We start from the raw sequence: 21,585 nt of genomic DNA, 5'->3' as shown, positions 1-21,585 counted from the left end.
AAATTAGTGTGTGTGCATGTGCATGTGTGTGTGTGTGTGTGTGTATATATATATACATTTTATATATGTCTTGGATCCCTCCTGGGGGAATGGCCACACTCCAATCCCCTCTCCTCCATTCTCCTCTTGGGATTTTGGGCATGTACACACATGCACCCAGTATGATTTTTCAAGCCAACAAGTCTAGGCCTTCAACTGTGGTTGGCTATATGGGAGTCCAGTGCCTCAATCACCTTTCTGCCTGCTGGCCCCTTAGTAGTCCTTTATAAGCCCTGGCATGTTGGAAAAAGACTGACACAAAGCTTGTCAGTGAATAATTAAAAGAATGGCCTTTGAATATCTTCTATCTTTCCTAAGTCCTGGACATCTCCCTTGTACCTGTGTTTTGAATGTCTTGTATGCCTGGCTTAGTGATTTTTTTTTTTTTCTTTTCTTTTCAGTTGTGAGATAGCTGGTAACTTTCATGGCCCCTTGATTATATTCTTCTTCTGAACTTTGTTTTTATTGCAGCCAATGTCCAAGCTCTTATTATTCTAAATCCAGTGTAAATATATGCCAGGGACACTCTGATAATTTTTCTAGGTTTAATCAGTGCTAAATCATACTAACATGTCCCTGTCATGAATCTCATGTCTGTTATCATAGATATCATAACACTTAAAGGACCAAAATGGAAATACATCTGTTGATTATAATGTATATGGTCATGTCTTCAACTGGACTGATGTATGGTGTACTCATGATGGGAAAATTCACTTGGCATGTCGTAATAATAGACAGTGATTAAATGCAGAAAAAGATCTAAATAAAAAAATTTTAAAAAAGAAAAAGTTTACCCTGAAAATTTGGTCATACTTTTCATAGTTGACTTTCTTGGGGATGATGTTAGCAAAAGCAGAAGCCCAATCAAACTTGCTTGAATAAAGGGGGATAAGTTTCTTGATCTTTCTCTGGGAGTTGGAGCGTCCAATTTTCCCATTTGCCTCCATTCCTTGTCATTATAATGTCCTCTGGCTGCATGTTCCTGTGAGAGAGACTCAGGGAACATGCCTGGTTCAGGTGTCATGTAATCAAGTCATCCTTCCTAGGATTGGGCATTTCTGGAGAGTAGAGGCTATAGAAAGTGATGTGGGGCACACAGGGGAACAAGGGCATGAGGTAAGGAGGCTTGATGTGGTACAGCCATTTTTTGCACCTTGGTCCTTGCTCATTCACAGAGCTTCAACAGCGCCATGTTAGGATGGGTTAACAGGGATTTACAGTCTCTGTAGTTCATGGGGGCTGCTATGAAAAGGGCCCAGGGGGAAGAATTTGCCATTTTCAGTAGGAAATAAATGTCAGTTACTAATTATAATGACATAGTACTTAGAGTCAGGATTTACTGACACCACCTGACACCTGCTGCTTAATAAATAAGGATGTTTTATTTCATCTATTTAACAGATAGGAAGAAAATTTTAAAGGGGTAATCCCTCAAAATGTATCAAGCTCTTGAGTGTACAGAGCATACTATGAATGTTTGTAAATAAATTTATGGCATGAATATTTAATACCTCTTTTCTGAAATGGGGAGCATATTCTTACTTTATTATTTCAATTATATTCTCGTGTTAGTTTAATTAAGAACTATGTGTGATTTGGTTTTAAATTCTGGGATTTTATTTGAAGTTCGATTCCTAAGTCAGAACCTTGCAGATAGTCTATGGTATAAAAGAGAAAAACAAGTTAAAAAAAATAAAATGACAGGGGAACTGGGTAAAAGCAACTGATAATTTGAATAAGTGACTATTGCTACTTTTTTTTTTTTTTCCACTATAGGGCACGTGCGCTCGCCAGACAGACAGAGAGAGACATAGAGACAGAAAGCGAGAAATCACCCCCCAGGGGGGATGGTCATGCCGCAATTCCTTCTCCTCCATTCTCCTCCTGGGATCTTGGGCACGCACGCACACGCGCCCGGCGTGAGTTTTAAGCCACCGGGTCCGGGACACGAACCGCGGTCGACTACGTGGGAGTCCAGCGACATAGCCATTACGCTAACTGCTGGTTCCCTGGACTTCATTTTTTAAAAGTAGTTTTAGGTTTACAAAAAAATTAAGCAGAAGGTATGGAGAGTTTTAGTACACCTCTCTGCCTCTACTCACACACATACAGTTTCCTTTCCTCTTAATACTTGGCATGAGTGTGGCAGAGTTGGTAAAAATCAGAGCCAACACAGACATGTTATCGTTAACTAAAGTCCCTAGTTTACATTAGGGTTCACTGCGTGCTGTACATTCTATGTGCTTTGATAAATGTATAATGAAATGGATCTAGCATTACAGTATCAGAGAGAACAGCCTCACTGCTGAAAAAGCCCCTGTGCTCCATTTACTTCCCTCCCTTGCTCACCTCTGAACTCCTAGCAACTTCTGATCTGTTTACTGTCATAATCTTGCCTTTCTAGGATGTCATGCAATTGGAATTATAACAATATTTGGCCTTTCAGAGTGGTTACTTTCACTTGGCAATATGCATTTATATTTCCTCCGTATCTTTTTGTGGTTTGATAGCTCATTTCTTTTTATTGCTGAATAATATTCCATCATATGACTTTATCACAGTTTGTTTATCCATTCACCCGTTTAGACACATTCCTGGCTCTGTCCAAGTTTCGGCAAATGTGAATGAAACTGCTATAAATGTTTCTGTGCAGGCTTCTGTGTGGACCTAAGTTTTGACTTCTTTGGGTAATTACCAAGGGCTAACAATTACTGGATCGAATGGTAAGAAAACGTTTGGCTCTGAAAGAAGCTATCAGCCTTTCAAAGATACTGGAGCATTTTGCATTCCTTCAACAGTGAGAGTTGCCCATTCATTGATCCTCTTCAATGTTCTAGATTTTAAATGCTCTAGTAATATTTTTTTCTACTATTGATGATAACTCAGCTTTTTTATTTCTCTTATCTTTTTTATTATTTATTTATTAATTGCTATTATTTTTCAATTTGCTATAGGGCGTGTGAGCTCACTGGATAGAGAGGGAGGAAGGGAGGGAGGGAGGGAGGAAGGGAGGGAGGGAGGGAGGAAAAGTAAGGAAGCATGGTGCCAAGCTCAGGACTTGAACTGTGATCAGCCATGTGGGAGTCAAGCACCCCAACCACCAGGCCACTGGCTGGCCCTGATAATTTTTCTTTTATGATGGTAAAAATATTATATCATTGGTTTTATTATGACTATTTCTAAGTATATATTGTTAATCATTGCTTTCACTTTTTTTAAACTCAATTAAAAATTTAATTTATTATTATTATTATTAATTTGGTCAGAGAGAGATAGAGAGAGAGGCAAAGTGAGAAAGCAAGCAACCAGGACCAGGACTCAAACCATGGTCAACCATGTGAGAATCCAGTGCCTTAGCCACCCATGCCACCCACTGGTCCCAATCATCGTTATTTCTTAATGAGCTACCGTGTTCAGAAAACTTGTTATTTATTTGCTTCTTTTGGCTCCCAATGCTTTTTTAAAAAAATCATTGTTATTCATTTATTTTGCTTCTTAATTAGTAGTGAAATAAAAAATCAGGTATGGTGTGTATGCACATGTGCATATGTGCACACGAATGTATGCACATAAGGCAGGAAAACAAAAGGTGTTTCCTATATTTTCCTTAAGTCATTATTTACTACGGTGACCTGTAACTTCTGAAAGAGAAATGGGGTGTATTTTACACTATCATTTTAGACTGCTCTCGGACTTTTTTTTTTTTGGAGGGGTTTTTGCTATAGGGCACGTGCACTCGCCAGAGACAGAGAGACAGAGAGCGAGAAATTACATCCCGGGGGATGGCCACACCGCAATCTCTTCTCCTCCGTTCTCTTCTCGGGATCTTGGGCATGCACACACATGCACCCAGTGTGAGTTTAAGCCACTGAGTCTGGGACTCGAACCGCGGTCGACTACATGGGAATACAGCGACATAGCCATTACATTAACTGCTGGTCCCTCTAGGACTTAACCTATTGCTGCAATATATTTCTTGTCTATTCCTGAGGCTGTGATCTCAGCTCAAGCCTTTGTATCTCCTTTCGTTCGCCACAATAACCCCCAGGCTGGCTAACCTGCCTGCATATTCTCACTCATTCACTCCGTGAATCAAACATCATGAAGAACCTACTACATGTCAATGTGCTGACTGCCAGGGCGGCATAGACTGGTGAGGTACTATCTCTGTTGTCAAGGAGCTAACAATATAGTAGGAAAATTAGGTAGAGACCCGACTACAGGAGAGTTTAATATGTTAAACCACAGAGATACTGCACAATAAACCATGTACTTATTTGTGAATTAGACCAGGTAATTAGTTTCAGCTTGGAGACTGGCTACTATGCCAGTAATTCCAGTCAAAGTTTGCTGAAGATCTTAACCAACTCATAGGTAAAGTTTTGGGGTTTTGTTTTGTTCCTGAGTTTTTTTTTTTTTTTTCTTAGAGATTTTTGCTACAGGGCATGTGCTCTCACTGGAGAGACAGACACTGAAAGCAAGTAATTGCCCCAGTGAGTGGATGGCCACGCAGCAATCCCTTTTTCTCCATTCTCCTCTCAGGATTTTGGGTATATGCACACATGTGCCTAGCATGAGTTTCAAAATGCTGGTTCCAGAACTTGAATCACAGTCACCCATGATGGAGTCCAGCACCTTAACTACTATTCCATTTGCTGGCCCCCATAGGCAAAGTTTTTAAGATCTGAGGGATAAGCTTCATACCGCCCACTACAGATCTTGGCTGTTAAAAATGCTTCAATAGATTTACATTTATTTTTAATGAAAACCTAATGCCTTACCTTGGAAATTAGGCTGTTTATATCCTCTAACCTTCCTCTCCAACCCTGCCTTATTTTCCTCTACAAACATAGTGTATCTCCAAGCTGGGCCAGGCAAGTAACTGTTCTCCACAGCACATCCCCACATTTTTTCTCAGCTCATTCTATTCACACTGTAAAACTTTCTCCTGCTTGCTACCTGACAAATATTTTACCTGTCTTTCTAATTCACATAACAGAACAGGTTGAGCATCCCTAGTCAAAAAATCCAGAATCCCAAATGCCCCAATATCTGAAACTTTTTGAGTGCCAACATGACATCCAAAGTGGAAAATTCCACACCTGATCTGATGTGACAGGTCACAATTGAAATGCTACAATACAAAAATATTGTAGGAAATTACCTTCAGACTATGCATATAAGATATACATGAAAAAAATTAATTTTATGTGTACACTTGGGTTCTATCCTCAAGATATTTTAATACATATATGCAAATACTCTAAAACCCCAAAACTGAGACCCTTCTGGCCCCAAGCATTTTAGGTAAGAGATAAGCATCCTATATATGTGAAAATACAGGATCTCTCCAAACATACATAATGTTGTTTTCCTCAGTTTTTATATTACCACAGAGGTCTCTATATTTCAACAGACTGTAATTATTAATGTTTGTATAATTCACAAACTTCTCTAGTTTTTTTAATAGGTGAAAAGTTTGAGGGCTCTTCTCCAAAGTATCTACTGATAATACAAGTCTGTGGTCATAGAATTATCTCAGTAAATATTTGTTGAATGAATGAAAGCATGAGCTCTCACCTGGTATGAATGCTGGCTAGGCCTAGAGGTTTGTAGTGGAAAAGATGTGATCTGTAGGGGAGCAGAGATCTCACTATTTGTCCAACTAAAAGACCCAGGTTTCACTGTGCAATAATAATATACAAACAAACAAAAAGCCAGTACCACTCTGTTGTACAGAATGAAGCCAGTCACTGTTTAGACTATTGCTTGTTTTTTTTTTTTGGAGATGTTTTCGCTATAGGGCGCATGCGCTCGCCAGACAGACAGAGAGAGACATAAAGATAGAAAGCGAAAAATCACCCCCCAGGGGGGATGGTCATGCCGCAATCCCTTCTCCTCCATTCTCCTCTTGGGATCTTGGGCATGCACACACACGCGCCCGGCGTGAGTTTTAAGCCACCGGGTCCGGGACGTGAACCACGGTCGACTACATGGGAGTCCAGCAACATAGCCATTATGCTAACTGCTAGTTCCCTTGCTTGTTCTTTTCACAAGTTTCCATAATGTTGTATATAACACACTATAAATATCCCACACCCCAACCCACAATTTAGCAATAGTTATTTTTCCCTTTGGTTATTAGCATTTTATCCTGTATCTACAAATTCTTAAGATTTCGAGAGATGAGTCAGAAGCCTTCTCTTTAGAGGGGAAACAGGAAGACTTCATCTCTGGGGAGGCTTCTGTATGAAGGAAGCTGGGAACATGCAGAGAGATCACTTGGAAATGACAAAAACAGACACCCGCTCACAATCACGTGTGTGCTCATGGAACTGACAAAATCATTCTTGCAGCCTCCAAAAGTCAAGCTGGGGTGGATAGATGAACTGCTATTGAGCATCCTCCACGTGCCTGGCACAGAGCTAGGCATTTTTTTTTTTTTTAAGAGAGATTTTTGGTATAGGGTGTGTGTGTTTGTTGGAGAGACAGAGACAGAAAGTGAGAAATTACCCCCAGGGGGCATGGCCACACCACAATCCCTTTTCTTCCCAAGATCTTGGGCATGCATGCGTGCATACACACATACACACACACACACACACACACACCTGGCATGAGTTTCAAGCTGCTGAATTCGGGACTGAAACCGTGGCAGTCCAGGAACGTAACCATTACGTCATCTGCTGTCTCAGTGCTAGGCATTCTTACATATACAATTTTGAACACATACTATATACATATACTATATACTCTTTGAAAACAGATTACTGAATTTGTCAACAAGGAGATGATTTGGTAAGAGTAGCCCTGGAAGAGGTGGTTAATATACAGCTGAATATGCAGCAGGGGCCCCTGCAGAGAAGCTTGCATTTGAGACAGTAGGTAATGGGGGACCCAAAAGTGAGAAAGAAAATTAATATTAATGCTTTAGGAAGCACTCCAAGGGAGTACTTCTCCCAGTGCAGGGAGGTTGACGTGACAGGCAGACCTCAGTAAAGAGAATCTGCTCACCCGATAAGCTCACATTCTCTCCCTGGGCCACCAGCACCTTATTTTTTAGAGCAGGTTGCAACCCTTGTTGTGTCTGGGTTTTTGTGTGCTCTGCCTTTTCAGTTTGGAGTTGAGATTCCTCTTAATACCTACAAACAAGTTCCAACACACCAACTTTTAAGGGGATGCTTGAAGGATAGCAGAGGTCCAATCAAGTCTGAAGTTAAAGATGGAGTTGGAAGCCCTGATATGGCAGTTGACCCATGTCAACTCATGTCAACCCTAGGACTCATGGTCCTAGGTGGCCAATAGGTATCTCCAGATTGTTGTTTTTATAAGGGGACATCCAAAGTTCATGGAAAAATGGAATGAAAGCACACGCTTATTTTGGTGCAAGAACTTTTTGAAATCCATGAATAGTTACTTGTTCATTTGTTTTGTAAACAATACATATTTTCCATGAACTTTTTTGAAGACCTCTTATATTTATCTGCCTGTTCTAAGGATTACTGTATAGCAGCAAGCCTATGATCAAAACTGGGAAGTTAACATTCTAAACCTGTAATAATCTTACTCACTGGCTCTTCTCAAGTCCTGAACATGGTCTCTATCTAAAAAAAGATTTTGGGATCAGCAGTTAGCGTAATAGCTATGTAGTTGACCATGGTTCGAGTCCTGGACCCAGTGACTTAAACTCACACTGGGCGTGTGTGCGTGCGTGCCCAAGATCCTGAGAGGAGAATGGAGGAGAAGGGATTGTGGTGTGGCCAGCCTCCCTGGGGGGTGATTTCTCACTTTCTGTCTCTCTGGTGAGCGCATGTACCCTATAGCTCTCCCCCACAAAATAAAATAAAAAAATAAATAAATAAATAAATAAATAAATTTTTATTTGCATAGATTTCTGCAGTTCCCTAAAATACTCTGTGGAACAATCTTTGATTGCCCAAAAGAGAACTCAAAGAATATTGAGTAAAATGGAAGTATTTTGCTTATTCTGAATATAATATCTGATATGTCCATCTCTGTCATCTAAAAAAGAGATTACCTATGGACTAAAAATAGAGTGGAGAAGGACTGCTGATCCCAGGATCAATATGGTATGCAAAGGTCTGAATAAGTAGCTCTGTTTAGAGGCACTCCTGTGCAAATTGGGTGGATTTTCCCCTGGGTATTGAATATGTGGGGATATTTAAAATAGGGGTGGTGGTTAGACTTTTTATTAAAATAAAAAAGGAGTGTATATGATAGAAGTTTAGTGTTTGAATGAGCCACAGGGATCACTGAATTCACACTGCCTCTTTCAGATGAGGAAACTGAAGTTAGCTCACTGGCCTTAAAGTCACAAAACCAAGAAAGTGGGGAGTCCATGTAGACTCTGGTTGCCTCCCAATAACTTTGCATCCACACCCCACCACACACACATAATTCCCTTGAAACAAACTGCTGAATTCTCAAGAAATTTCTACTTATGGTTCTATGAAATTTTGGGATGTTAACACAGTGTCTATTTTTTAATGCATATGTAACACAGAGATTGAGCATTCCTAACACCAAAATCCAAAATCAAAAAAGTAAACTTTTAAAAAATTTGCTGCAGGGTACATGTGCTCACCTGAGACAAAGTGTGAGCAAGCAAGCAACCACCACCACCACCACCCCGCGCAGGGGGATGTCCACTTTACAATCTTTTTCTCATCCCTTCTCTTATTGAGATGGGCACACACACTCACAGGGGCCTGGCAAGTCAGCTATGTGGGAATCCAGCCACCTTAGCCCCCATGCCACCTTACTGGCCCTGCAAATCCAAAATCTGAAATTTTCTGAGTACTGACATGATACCACAAACAAAATATTCCAGTTGTTCTCATATGACAGATCACAGTCAAAATGTTGTAATAAAATATTCCACAGTTGATCTCGTATGACAGATCACAGTCAAAATGTTGTAATACAAAAATATTGTATAAAATTACCTTCAGGCTACGTGTGTCAAGTGTATGTGAAATGTAAATGAATTCCAGATTTAGATAGGGATCTAAATGGGATTTAAATGGGATCCAGGTTTAGATGGATCCTATCTCCACGATATCTCATTATATATATGCAAACAGTTGATCTCGTATGACAGATCACAGTCAAAATGTTGTAATACAAAAATATTGTATAAAATTACCTTCAGGCTACGTGTGTCAAGTGTATGTGAAATGTAAATGAATTCCAGATTTAGATAGGGATCTAAATGGGATTTAAATGGGATCCAGGTTTAGATGGATCCTATCTCCACGATATCTCATTATATATATGCAAATAGTTCAAAGTCCAAAAACTCTGAAATCTGAAAAACTAATGGTCCAAGTATTTTGGATAAGGGATAATCAACTTGTAGAATAACTGGGAAGATAAAGAACATGGATTTAGAGGTAGGTTGATTAACTGCCTTAAGAAATGTTGCTGAGCTCCTACCATGAGCAAGTACAAGTTTTAGACCCAAGTGCTGCAATGGGGAGGGTATAAGACTTGAGCCCTGACCTCCAAGGCTTCAAGGATAGTGAAACCAACTTCTTTTTTCTCTCCTGAGAAACTTGAGCCTTGAGTCATTTACCCAACTTCTTGAAATCTCAAATTCCTTATTTTTAAAATGAGGCTAATATAACAAAAGTATTGTAAAAGGTATGCATGTGAGCCCCAGTATACAGGAGCTCTGTAGATGGTAGCTATTATTAGTAGCTTCATTCTACAGGCAAGGCAGGTATGGTCCAGAAAGGCTGAGTGAGGAGAAGCTCACACAGATGTCAGCAATATGAATCACCCACGGGTTCTTATTTAGATGGCTAGAACTATCTGCCCTTGATCAAGGATACACTCTTAAATTTTGTTGACTAATAACTGGTGCAATAGTTGCTGTCTAGTATTCTTTTTTAAAAAAGAATTATTTAATTTTATTCATTATTATCATTTTTTCCCCTAATTTGATCACAGAGAGAAAGAGAGAGAGAAAGTGAGAAAGCAAGCCTCCAGGTCTGGGACTGAAACTGTGGTCAGCCGTGTGGGAGTCTAGCATTTTAACCCCTATACTATCTGCTAGCCCCATGCTGTCTAGTATTCTTTACATTGCCATCTCTTAGAATTTGGAAACAGATGATTAAATGATTTAGCAGGTGTTAAGAGGGGGAAAAATGTGAAATTCTCTAATTCTTCATATCTTTTAATGAGACACTTCAAAACCACTGAATGCATTCTCCACAACTGGTTATTGAATAAAAATTTGCTACAGGGTGCATGTGCTGGCTTTCCTGAAAGCTGTCTAGTATTTACTTTAATGCTTATTAGAATCAGCAAATCACCCTATCAGAGCACACTCAAGTTATAGAGCCGCTGTTTTAGAAAATGATGCATTGTAGAACCTACTCAACAGCATGTCCTCTTCACACTGTGGTGGGTTTCCTGCTGGGTAAAGGAAGGGGAAAAGGTGTTGGTTCAGTAATATTCACATTTCCAGGAAGATTTAAATTTAAGGACAGGTGAAATTTAAATAAGTACTCATAATTTCTGTTATTCTATATGAACATTCCTTTTAAGAAAAAAATGAATAAAATCTGTTACCTCTTTGAGGACTGAATTTTAGTGTGCTCGCTCTGGACCAAGGCTAGGAAGAGTTATCTTCGTCATTAATGTTCCACCTCTTTCCTTCTCCATCCTCATTAACCGTCTTTCCTTTAGGGTTTCCTCTTTCCTCAGATCATGGGGAGATCATCCTTAGGCTCACTCAGACCAACTGGATCTGATCTTCTAGGGGTGGTGTGGATGGGACTGAGAGAGTTCTCCATGTGACTTTGCCCCATAAAAAAAGTTTCAGAACAATTACAGGTGTGTCTCTTTATTGTCTTTTTAGTTGCAGGTGGGACTCACCTGGGGATCTTAGAGGTTCACCTCCAGCACTCCTAAAAGAGTTGGTCTGGGGTGGAACTTGGTCATCAATATTCTCTCCAAGTGATTTTCACCTGAGTCCAGATTGGGACCCACATTAAGTTCCCCACATGGCACTCTCAGTGCATCCCCCCTCTGTCCCTATATTCTACCCCTTTCTGCCACTTCTTAATTGGCTACTTCCTTAACTTGCACTGTATGTTCCTAACTCCTGACAGATGGGAGTCAGAGATCGTTTGGCAGATGAAAAGGGATACTGTAAAGCACAAAAAGCAGGAAGTAACCCAGCATTTAACGCCTGTATTGCTTGCTTGTAACTTCCAGGAAGGTTGTGTTCCAGCCACCATCATTTGGATGATGCCCTTTGCACCTGGCTCCATGGTTCTGATTATGAAGGCGACACACCTTAAAAATAAAACAACAGAAAAGGAATGATCCTATAGCTGTGATGTTTCGATTTATTATTATGCATGGGGGAGAGTCATGGGTTATATATTACTGCACCGTTTCTCAGGTCTCCTGTAACTTTAGGGGACGCAGACAGAAGCCTGGATTTGGTCCATTTCCTTCATTTCATGACATGTGGAGACTTACTTCCTCTTTGGGTTTCAGTGATCATTGATTCATTCATTATCTCCACTTAGGAAATGTTTATTGGGTACTACTACAGTGAGAATAAATGATCTATAGCCATGTACAACAATATGGGTGAATCTTACCAACATCATGTTGAACAAAAGAATCCAGACTAAAGGCAAATAAATGTACTATATAATTTATGTAAACTAAAAGCAAATATGAAATTAATCTATGCTATTATAAATCAGGATTGTGGGGGTATGTAGACTGGAAGGGGCTTCTAAGGTTTAACAATATTCTTTTTTTAAATCTTCCTTTCTCCCTCCCTCCCTCTCTCTTTATTTCTTTCCAGGGAAAGTGGAAGAGAGAGACAGGTACCCTTGGGAGGGCCTTACTAGGCCACAATGCCATGATCCTCCCCTGTAGCCTTCCAGCCAGCCAGGATCACAGGCATATCCACAATGGTCTATTTCTTAATCTGGGCTCTGGACACAGAGTATCTTCAATCTCTGCAAATTGAATGAGCCATTTACTTATGATTTGCCATGTTTTATAACTACTTTATACTCCAATAAAAACTAGATAAAGAAAAATGGGTTTTGTAGATACTAGGGATTCAGTGGTGAATAAGTAAGACTTGTACCCTGCCCTTATAACACATAGGAGTAAGTAGGAATACAGGAAAGTGACAGATAAATATTGCAAGATTTTCTGGAGAAAATGACAGTAAGGCTAGCTTTACAGTGTGAACAGCAATTGGCTAGTATAAGAGATGGGGAAAGGGATGATGTTCATGGCAGCAGGAACACATGGATTTGGCTAAGAAGGATGAAGGTGTATGGTGGAACAAAGGAGCCAAAATGATCTGGCATGACTGGAACATATCAAGTAAGGGAGCAAGTGATGGAAGATGATGCCAAACAGATAACCCGGGTTACTTCATAAGCCATTTCAGGGACCAGTAGTTAGCATAATGGCTATGTCACTGGACTCCCATGTAATCGACCATGGTTTGCGTCCGGGACCCAGTGGCTTAAACTCACGCCGGGTGTGTGTGCGTGTGTGCCCAAGATCCCGAGAAGAGAATGGAGAAGGGACTGTGGCATGGCCATCCCCCCTGGGGGGTGATTTCTCGTTTTCTCTTTGTCTCTCTCTGTCTGGCAAGCGCACACACCCTATAGCACAAATCTCTCCAAAAAAGAAAAAAAGAAGTCATTTCATAAGGTGGAGATTATGCCAATGTCGCTGAAACCCTTGAGTTGAAGAAGACAGAGCAATGTGCAGTTCTGATCAGACATAGCTTTAGAGAGACTACTGTTACAGCAGGATGGGAAACTGAGTGGACAGGGCAAGTCTGAAGGCTGGGCTGCCTGTAATCCAAGGAGGGATCATGGTGGTTTAGTATGGCTGTGGCAGTTGGGGAGAGAGAAGTACTGGGAGGCCTTTAGGAGGCCAGGATTTAGTGCTAGACTAGAAGGGAAGAGATGAGGTTAAAGCTTAGCAGCTCGACAGATGATGAACTCTGGCAAGAAGATGTTAGTTCTGGCCAGGGAACAAGGGATTATGAGAAATCCAGTTGAGAAGTTTCTTATAGAGACTAATGTCTGGGTTGGCCTTTGGCTTCTCTAAGCTCAAGGGCTATGTGAAACCCCTCCATTAATGGAGAGATGAAAGGATGCTACTTAAGCCATTCACTGGGTAGCATGAGGCTAAACTCTTCATCACTAGGTCGCTCAGCTTCTTTCTCTGTTTATTAAATGGTGACACCCATTTAATAAACATCCACAGGGAATTAGAGATGAGAATTAGAGATGAGCCCAATTCTAATTATGTTAGTTAAATGTGAGGAATTATAATTCTTGTTACTACTTCATTGAATTTAGTCTTGAGACTAAATTCAGTTTCTTTCACAACTGAGTTCAGAGGATGTCAAGTGTCTATTTCCTTCTCACTTCACATTCATAAACTAGCTCCAGAAAGACTGAAATCAGAGACTTTTTATTCATTTTTACCTTTGAGACAGGATCTTTCTGTGACGATTTCTGCCATTTTGTGTTTTGGTTCATCCAGTTCCTAACAAGTGGGTCTTGAACTTGATGCTAGACCTGCTCTAGTGTGACTTACTTATATCACTGGGGCTACCACTCCTAGATGGTCTGAGGGTCCATATGGAAAAGGTGTATTAAGAAAGAAAACATACACAGATTTAGAAAAAAAATTTTTTTTGAGAGGTTTTTGCTATAGGCTGCGCATGCTCGCTGGAAAGACAGAGACAGAGAGACAGAAAGCGAGAAGTCACCCCCCAAGGGGGATGGCCATGCCGCAATCCCTTCTCCTCCATTCTCCTCTTGGGATCTTGGGCACGCACACACACGCGCCAAGTATGAGTTTAAGCCACTGGGTCCGGGACTTGGACCATGGTCAATTATATGGGAATCCAGAGACATAGCCATTATGCTAAGGTTTAACAATATTCTGCTGGTCCCGGGATTTAGGAAATTTTGCACCAAGATAAACTCATACTTTAATTCCATTTTCTCATGGACTTTCTGAAGTCCCCTTGTATACACAACCCTAACCTACAGCCAGAAATCACTCCAGAAACTCAACTGACCTTTGAAATCTAAAGACCAAAGGATTCTAACAGAACCTCTCTCTCCTTTCTAATGAGGAAAATCAACGGATGTACTTTACAATGACTCCCGTTTTGTCAGTTGTATGTTTAAGGGGATAAATGAAAATCTTTCTTTTTATCAAGTGTGTTAACATTTTTCCAGCATGAATGGTCAAGTTAAATTTACGTTTAATCATGTTTTAATCACAACTTAAACTATAAAGTATAAACTTAGAAACTACATCTGGTTGCCTAAACTCCCTAAGTTATGTTCACCAAATGATTTTGGGAGTTGGAAGGCAGAATCTGATTCAATCATGTATCCTTTCTAGATTCTGAAATACTTTTATAATCATCATATATAACAATAAAGGTTTTTTATGATTATTTTTTTCCCCAAATGGCAAAAGAGTCTATGTTTGAGAATAAATAAAAATTTGGTAACAAAAGCAGTATACCATTTGACCAGTACTAGACAAATTATAAAAAATAATTTTATAAAAATACTAGTCACTAGAATTAGTTTATATGGATCAAAGATACCATAAATAATTGGTAGTTGTTGAATATATCAGAAGCATTCAAAAAGTCATAGAAAATGTGTATTATGAAAAAAAGTATTCATAGATTTCATAAATATTTTTACATCAAAATAAAGCTGAATTTTAATTAAATTTTTCCATAAACTTTTTAAATACCTTCACATTCTGGAAGTATAGTGTTTAATACAGTATTACATGGTGTGAGAAGAGAGACAATCTAACTAAGGAATTTACTATATATTTAATTTACTTTCAGCATTTCTGTGTATCCAAGCCTTTTTAAATATTGAAGTTGTGCATGATCTTTATGTCCCAGGACCCCAGCTGTATTTTAGGTCATTGTAATTTTTTTTTTTAAGAATTATTTAATTTTTATTTATTACTATTATTTTTAAATTTGCTATAGGGCACATGTGCTCACCAAAGTGAGCGAGTGAGGAGAGAAGGAAAGTGAGAAAGCAAGCCACAGGTCCAGGATTCAAACCTTGGTCAGCCATGTGGGAGTCCAGTGTGTAACCATCACACCACCTGCTAGCCCCTGGTCATTGTACTTATTATATTTACTCCACAATTCACTAGTTCTTTCCTTACTTGTGCCTAGACTTATTTGTTTTTTTGAGAGAGATTTTTGCTATATGGTGTGTGCGCTTGCCAGAGATGGACAGAGATAAAGAGATAGACAGAAAGCAAGAAATTGGAAACAGCAGGTGGTATAATGGTTAAGTGGCTTAGTTACATGGGGTTAAGATACCCATGTAGTTGACTGCAGTTCGAGTCCTGGACCTGGTGACTTAAAACTCACGTTGGACATGTGTGCATGTGTGCCAAGAATCCAAGAGGAGAATGGAGGAGATGAGACTGCGGCATGGCCATCCCTCTTGGGGGATGATTTCTTGCTTTCTGTCTGTCTCTCTCTCTGGTGAGTGCATGCACCCTAAAAAAGAGAGAGAGAGAGAGAGAGAGAGAGAGAGAGAGAGAGAGGGAGAGAGAGAGAAATCCGCCCCCCCGCCCCGGGGATGGCCATGCTGCAATCCCTTCTCCTCCATTCTCTTCTCAGGATTTTTGAGCACACAAGAGTCTGTTGTGAGTTTCAAGTCCCTGGGTCTGGGACTCAACTTGCAGTCAGCCATGTGGGAGTCTAGGTACCTAACCATTATGGCATCTGATAGTCCCACCTAGACTATTCTTTAACAAACACAGTAGAATTTTTACTGCAATGATTAATTACAGTTTTCATTTTTGGTATTTCTGTCTAGTTGCTTTTTAACTTGTCTGTTTTGTTTTTGCTTTGTAAGTTATATAATTTTTTTCATTTCATTAAATGTTTGAAACAATCGGTGGTGGTTTTTCATCAGTAACTCCTAAGTTGTGGATTGTATGTTTGTTGCATCAGTTGATTCTTTTCTGTGGTGGTTGGTTTCCTTCTGTTTGTAATTTTTGACTGTGACCTCACCTATCATACAAACTTTACCACATGCCCTAGCACAGGGGCTCAACATTCATGGGACTCAATCTCCCCAACACTTTCCTGTTTTTAGGCCTGTCTTCCTCTCTCCTTACAGAAGTGCTGATGCTACTAATTTCTGACCCTCTAGGCCATGGCACTACACTCTTCTAGTCCATTTCATCTATAGCTATGGGTAAGCGATAGTCATATTTGAAAGCTACAACTGAGAATATTTTAACACTAAGAACATGGAAAATGTCCATTGGATGATGAATTGCTTTACTGTTCATGCATTAATTAAGAACGTATGCATGCTCATATACTGATCACTGGAGACACAAACCTGAGCAGACCTTATCTAGTTGAGGAGAGTGACAAATGGACACTTATTATATAATTTGATAAACGTGTTATAGAATTATGACTACGTGTTCTGGGAGAACAGGTGATGATCCTTCTATCAGCAGTTTATGGATATGTACTTTGTGCCAGTTAGGATACTAAAGATTTCATTTCAGTAATAGCCCTGAGAGGCAGCGAAGAGAGGAAGACACATGTTAATACTCTCATTTTATAAGTGACAGAATTGTTTTTGTTCAAGCATATCTTTCTTGTTCTAAATTGTTCTTTGTAAAGAGGAACTGGTGATACTTCATAGAGGAGATGGCAGCTGAGCTGAGTCTAGGATGTATAGACCCTAGACAGGCAGGCATAGTCTTAGAAAAGAAGTTAGAAGGGGGAGCAGCTTGTTCTAATGGGGCCATAGAGAACATGGAGGAAGAGAGGGTGAGAATGGGATGGAAGAGGAGACTGAGAACTTCAAGACCTTACAGGCCATGGTCTCTGGCCTGCCAGGAATAGCACATCTAGGATTCAAGAGAAATAAAAGGGTGCTATTGATACATATTTAAATAAGAAAACTAGGAAGTTAGGAGACTGGCATGGTCTATCGATTCTCTGCTTCCATTTGCCTCATGGGCATATTTCACATACTGGGGAGATACCACATAGCATGCAGGCTGCGCCCCCCACCCTGGCCCAGTGTTTACCCTGCAAACACATCCCGCCTCACTGCACTGTCCTTCCCTTGCTGCAAAGCATCTGCTTCGGTTTATTACCAAACTCCACCTTGAAAGGTTCAACCAGCCACTTTTTTATGGTTTGGTGTGGTTGACCTTTGCAAGAAAAACAAACAAACAAACAAACCAAAAAGAACTGTGTTCTGGAGTGTATATGCTCTATTTAATGACTTTAAGCAACCACACTAAAAACAGTACCCGTAATAATAATTTGTGAAACCATTTAGAGCAGTGATCTATGGTGTGTTACTGTTTCACTGGCACATAAACATTTGGTGACCACTTAGGTGGCAACATCTCCCCATAGTACATCATCACTCAGATAATATGCTGTATATTGGGGCTTTTCTGCTGCAATAAAGACAGTCTTTTACAATTTGTATGATAAGTTTTTGGGACATTTTTATGCGTTCATGGATGCTGATTTCACTAGGGTATATCCTGGAAAAAAGCCAAGAGTTGTTACTCAGGGTAGCCCCTGGCTGACATAGACAGTTCCCTCTCAGGTGTGTTGCAGAGTGATTAAACTGAGGCCATCTGAGCACATCATTTGATTTGAAATCCCAATTAAAGTGTCTTGTAACTTGCACAGGTTTCATTGAATTTGTGTTCTTGGACTGTGTTTACTGTTAGTTGTTCCTTTTATTTCAGTGTGGGGTAGCCACTAAATTCTTGTATTTATTTCCATTTTGGCAATTAGCTTAAGTTGTTAGTGAAAATTTATATGTCCTGGTTCTTCTAAGTCCTAGCCAATTACTTTGGAACATTGAACACTTAACTGTGCCTGCTCTGGGGTACTAGCAATGAAACAGTAATTAACTGAGATAGTTGCCTCTTTTCCTTAAAAGCTAGAGAATGAGATTATTCTCTGATAAACAGGCTTAAAGCAGTATCATGGTAACTCTTTAGCTTAACACATTTTTACTCATAGCTAACATGCATTTTTTTTTACATTAGTCGAACATTACAGAAATGAAAATAAACCAAATGATTTCTCAGATATAATAAATGTTAACATTTATTATATCTGGCTTGGCTAAGTTATGCTCTAGAATTTATATGATGTTTTAAATGAATCATAAAATGTTAATCAAGCAGAAATCTTGGCCAAATCCAAGTAATCTGATTCTTTTCACGCCGCCTGAAGCTATGAGCCAAATGAAATTTTCTTTTCTAATTACATTTTTTACAAAAATCTTTTAAACATCCATTTATGGTTATTGAAGACTGGACTCAGAAATAACTTTTAAAATGTTTAAAATTAATCCCTTTCATCATTTCCAACCCATTTTCTTGTGGAGAAAAGTGGATGGAGAACAAATGATCCCAAATGTAGCCTCAAAAGTTAAATTAAACTTCAGAGACACTTAGGAGCAATCAATAAAAAGCAACGTTGGCTGAGTCTCTACTAAGGCATCTACAAGAACATGCTAAAGACCTGAAAAGATACTAAAGAACAAAATGCATGTGTGTGTATATATGCATGTTATGTACATGTGCATAGATTTGTATATTGCATTTATATCTATCATGTGGGTATCCATGTATAGCATATGTGTGCATGTGTGTGTATTTCCAACCCATTGTGGTTTTACAAACTGCTTAACATGAATCTAGTACTTAGGTTTTTTTATTTAAGAGATTTTTTTGCTTTAGGTTGTGTGAGCTCACAAAAGAGACAGAAAGAAACAGAGACAGAAAGCAAGACATCACCCCTGGGGGGGGGGATGGCCTCACCTCAATACCTTCTCTTCCATTCTCCTCTAGAGATTTTGGGCATGCATGCATGCATAAGCACCTGGTGTGAGTTTTAAGCTGGTGGATTTGGGACATGAACCACAATCGCCTACGTGGGAATCCAGCAATGTAACCATTATGTCATCTGCAGGTCCCAAATATAGTACTTTAGAATCACGAAATCGAGGGATACTATGAAAGAATATTTTGTGTTCTCCAGAATTAATTGGGGCACAGACTAAAACAGGGAAAAACGAGATCTCAGTTGGGAAGTCCTGGAAGAGATATAGAGGGAGAGATTTTTCAGCTATACAAAATCATAATGTAGTCACGGGGAGCAGCAAACCCTTACTCTTTCACTTCTTGAAAGTTTTCAACTTAGTTTATTGAGAGAGGTTTTTTTGTTTGTTTGTTTGTTTGTTTTTTGAGAGATTTTTGCTGTAGGGCATGTGTTGTGCTCACCAGAAAGACAGAGACAGAGAGACAGAAAGTGAGAAATCATCCTCCAGGGGGGATGGCCATGCAATGATCCCTTCTCCATTCTCCTCTCAGGATCTTGGGCATGCACGCACACGTGCCCAGCATGAGTTAAAACCACCAGTTCTAGGACTTGAACCAAGGTTGACTACATGGGAGTCCAGCGACATAGCCATTATGCCATCTGCTGGTCCCAAGAGAGCTTTTTTTTTTTTTTTTAATGTCAATATATTGTCAATTTGGGGGCCAGCAGGTGGCATGGTAGCTAAAGCATTGAACGTCCACATGGCTGACCATGGTTTGAGCCCTAGACCTAGCAGCTTGAAAATTATGTGGTGTGTGTGTGTGTGTGTGTGTGTGTGTGTGTGTATGCCCAAAGCCCCAGAAGGAGAACAGAGGAGAAAGGATTGCAGGGGCCATCCCCCCTGGGGGATTATTTCTCACTTTCCCCTCTCTCTGTTGCTCTCTAGTGAGTTCATACACCCTATGAAAAAAAAAAAAAGCAACCACAAAAATACATATAGTCAATTTTATTTTGTAAATTAAATTTATTTTTAACAGATTATATAACCTTTTTTTTTTTTTTCTTTTTGGAGGTTTTTGCTATAGGGTGCATGCGTTCGCCAGAAAGACAGAGACAGACAGAGAGACAGAAAGCAAGCCCCCAGGAGGGGATGGCCACGCCACAATCCCTTCTCCTCCGCTCTCCTCTCGGGAGCTTGGGCACGCATGCACATGCACCCGGCGTGAGTTTTAAGCCCCCGGATCCAGGATGCGAACCACGTTCAACTACTTGGAATTCCAGCGACATAGCCATTACGCTAACTACTGGTCCCACAGATTACATAGCCATTTTATAGTACCTAGGTTTCATAAAATTAGAGATTTTTATGAGGTCTTCCTTTTTTTTTGTTTTTTGTTTTCTTTTTTTTTTTTTTTGACATAGGGGATGCGTGCTCACAGGGGAGAGACAGAGAGAAAAGTAAAAAAATCACTCCCCACAGGGGATGGCCATGCCGCAATTCTCTCTTTGCCATTCTCCTCCTGAGATTTTGGGCACGCACTTACATGCACCCAGTGTGATTTTCAAGCTGCTGGGTCCAGTGCTCAAACCATGGTTGGCTATGTGGGAATCTAGCACCTTAAACATCATGCCAACTTCTGGCCCCCTCCTCTTTTTTAAGACAAGGTCTCTCACAGTGTCAGGTCTTCCTTTGTCAGCTTCCTGAGTAGCCGGGATTAGGGGCCCACCACTACACCTGGCACTTTTTTAGATAGGGTCTTGCTATGCTGCCCAGGTAAGACTCTGGTTCATGATCCTCCTGCCTCATCCTCCTAAGTAGCTAGGACTAAAGGCATCACTACCATGCCTGGCACTCAGGGTGGGTCTCCTCCTATGTGTCTTTCATCACATGCACCAGTTCTCGAAGTGTTACATATAAAAGATTTCTTAAAGACTGGATACTACTAGTAAGATTAGAGTGCTTTCTGCTAGTTCTTACAGTCTATTTCATTGCAGAAGTACCTAGAAACCAGTCGAACCCAACTCACTCCCTTTGAAAGCCAAATCAAGCAAATCTGGGACCACTTTAAGTTGAATAATCAGCAAGAGGTTCTTGGATATTGAATACTTATAACTTCTTCTAGGCAATAAAAACAGCTAACTCAAGCATCTCTTATGGAATTTTTTTATAGCTTATTCCATCATTTATTCACAAATTATCCTCCATGAAGGCACTATTTTAGGTTGGGCCTTTACAAAGTTTTGTTTCATTTTAAGAATTATTTTATTTGGGACCAGCAGTTAGCGTAATGGCTATGTCACCGGACTTCCATGTAGTCGATCGCAGTTCAAGTCCTGGACCCAGTGGCTTAAACTCATGCCGGGCGCATGTGCGTGCGTGCCCAAGATCCCAAAAGGAGAAAGGAGAAGGGATTGTGGTGTGGCCATCCCTGCTGGGGGGGGTGGTTTCTCTCTTTCTGTCTCTTTGTCTCTCTGTCTTTCTGGTGAGCACAAGCGCCCTATAGCAAAAACCTCTCCAAAAAAAAAAAAAGAAAGAAAGAAAGAAAAGAATTATTTTATTTAACTTTATTTATTTATTTATTTATTTATTTAAATTTGACCAGAGAGGGACAAAGTGGGGGGAG

The sequence above is a fragment of the Tupaia chinensis genome, unplaced genomic scaffold (genome assembly GCF_000334495.1).
Source record: "Tupaia chinensis unplaced genomic scaffold, TupChi_1.0 Scaffold000098_1, whole genome shotgun sequence".
NCBI classification, from domain to species: domain Eukaryota; kingdom Metazoa; phylum Chordata; class Mammalia; order Scandentia; family Tupaiidae; genus Tupaia; species Tupaia belangeri.
Note: the sequence above shows the minus strand (reverse complement) of the source record.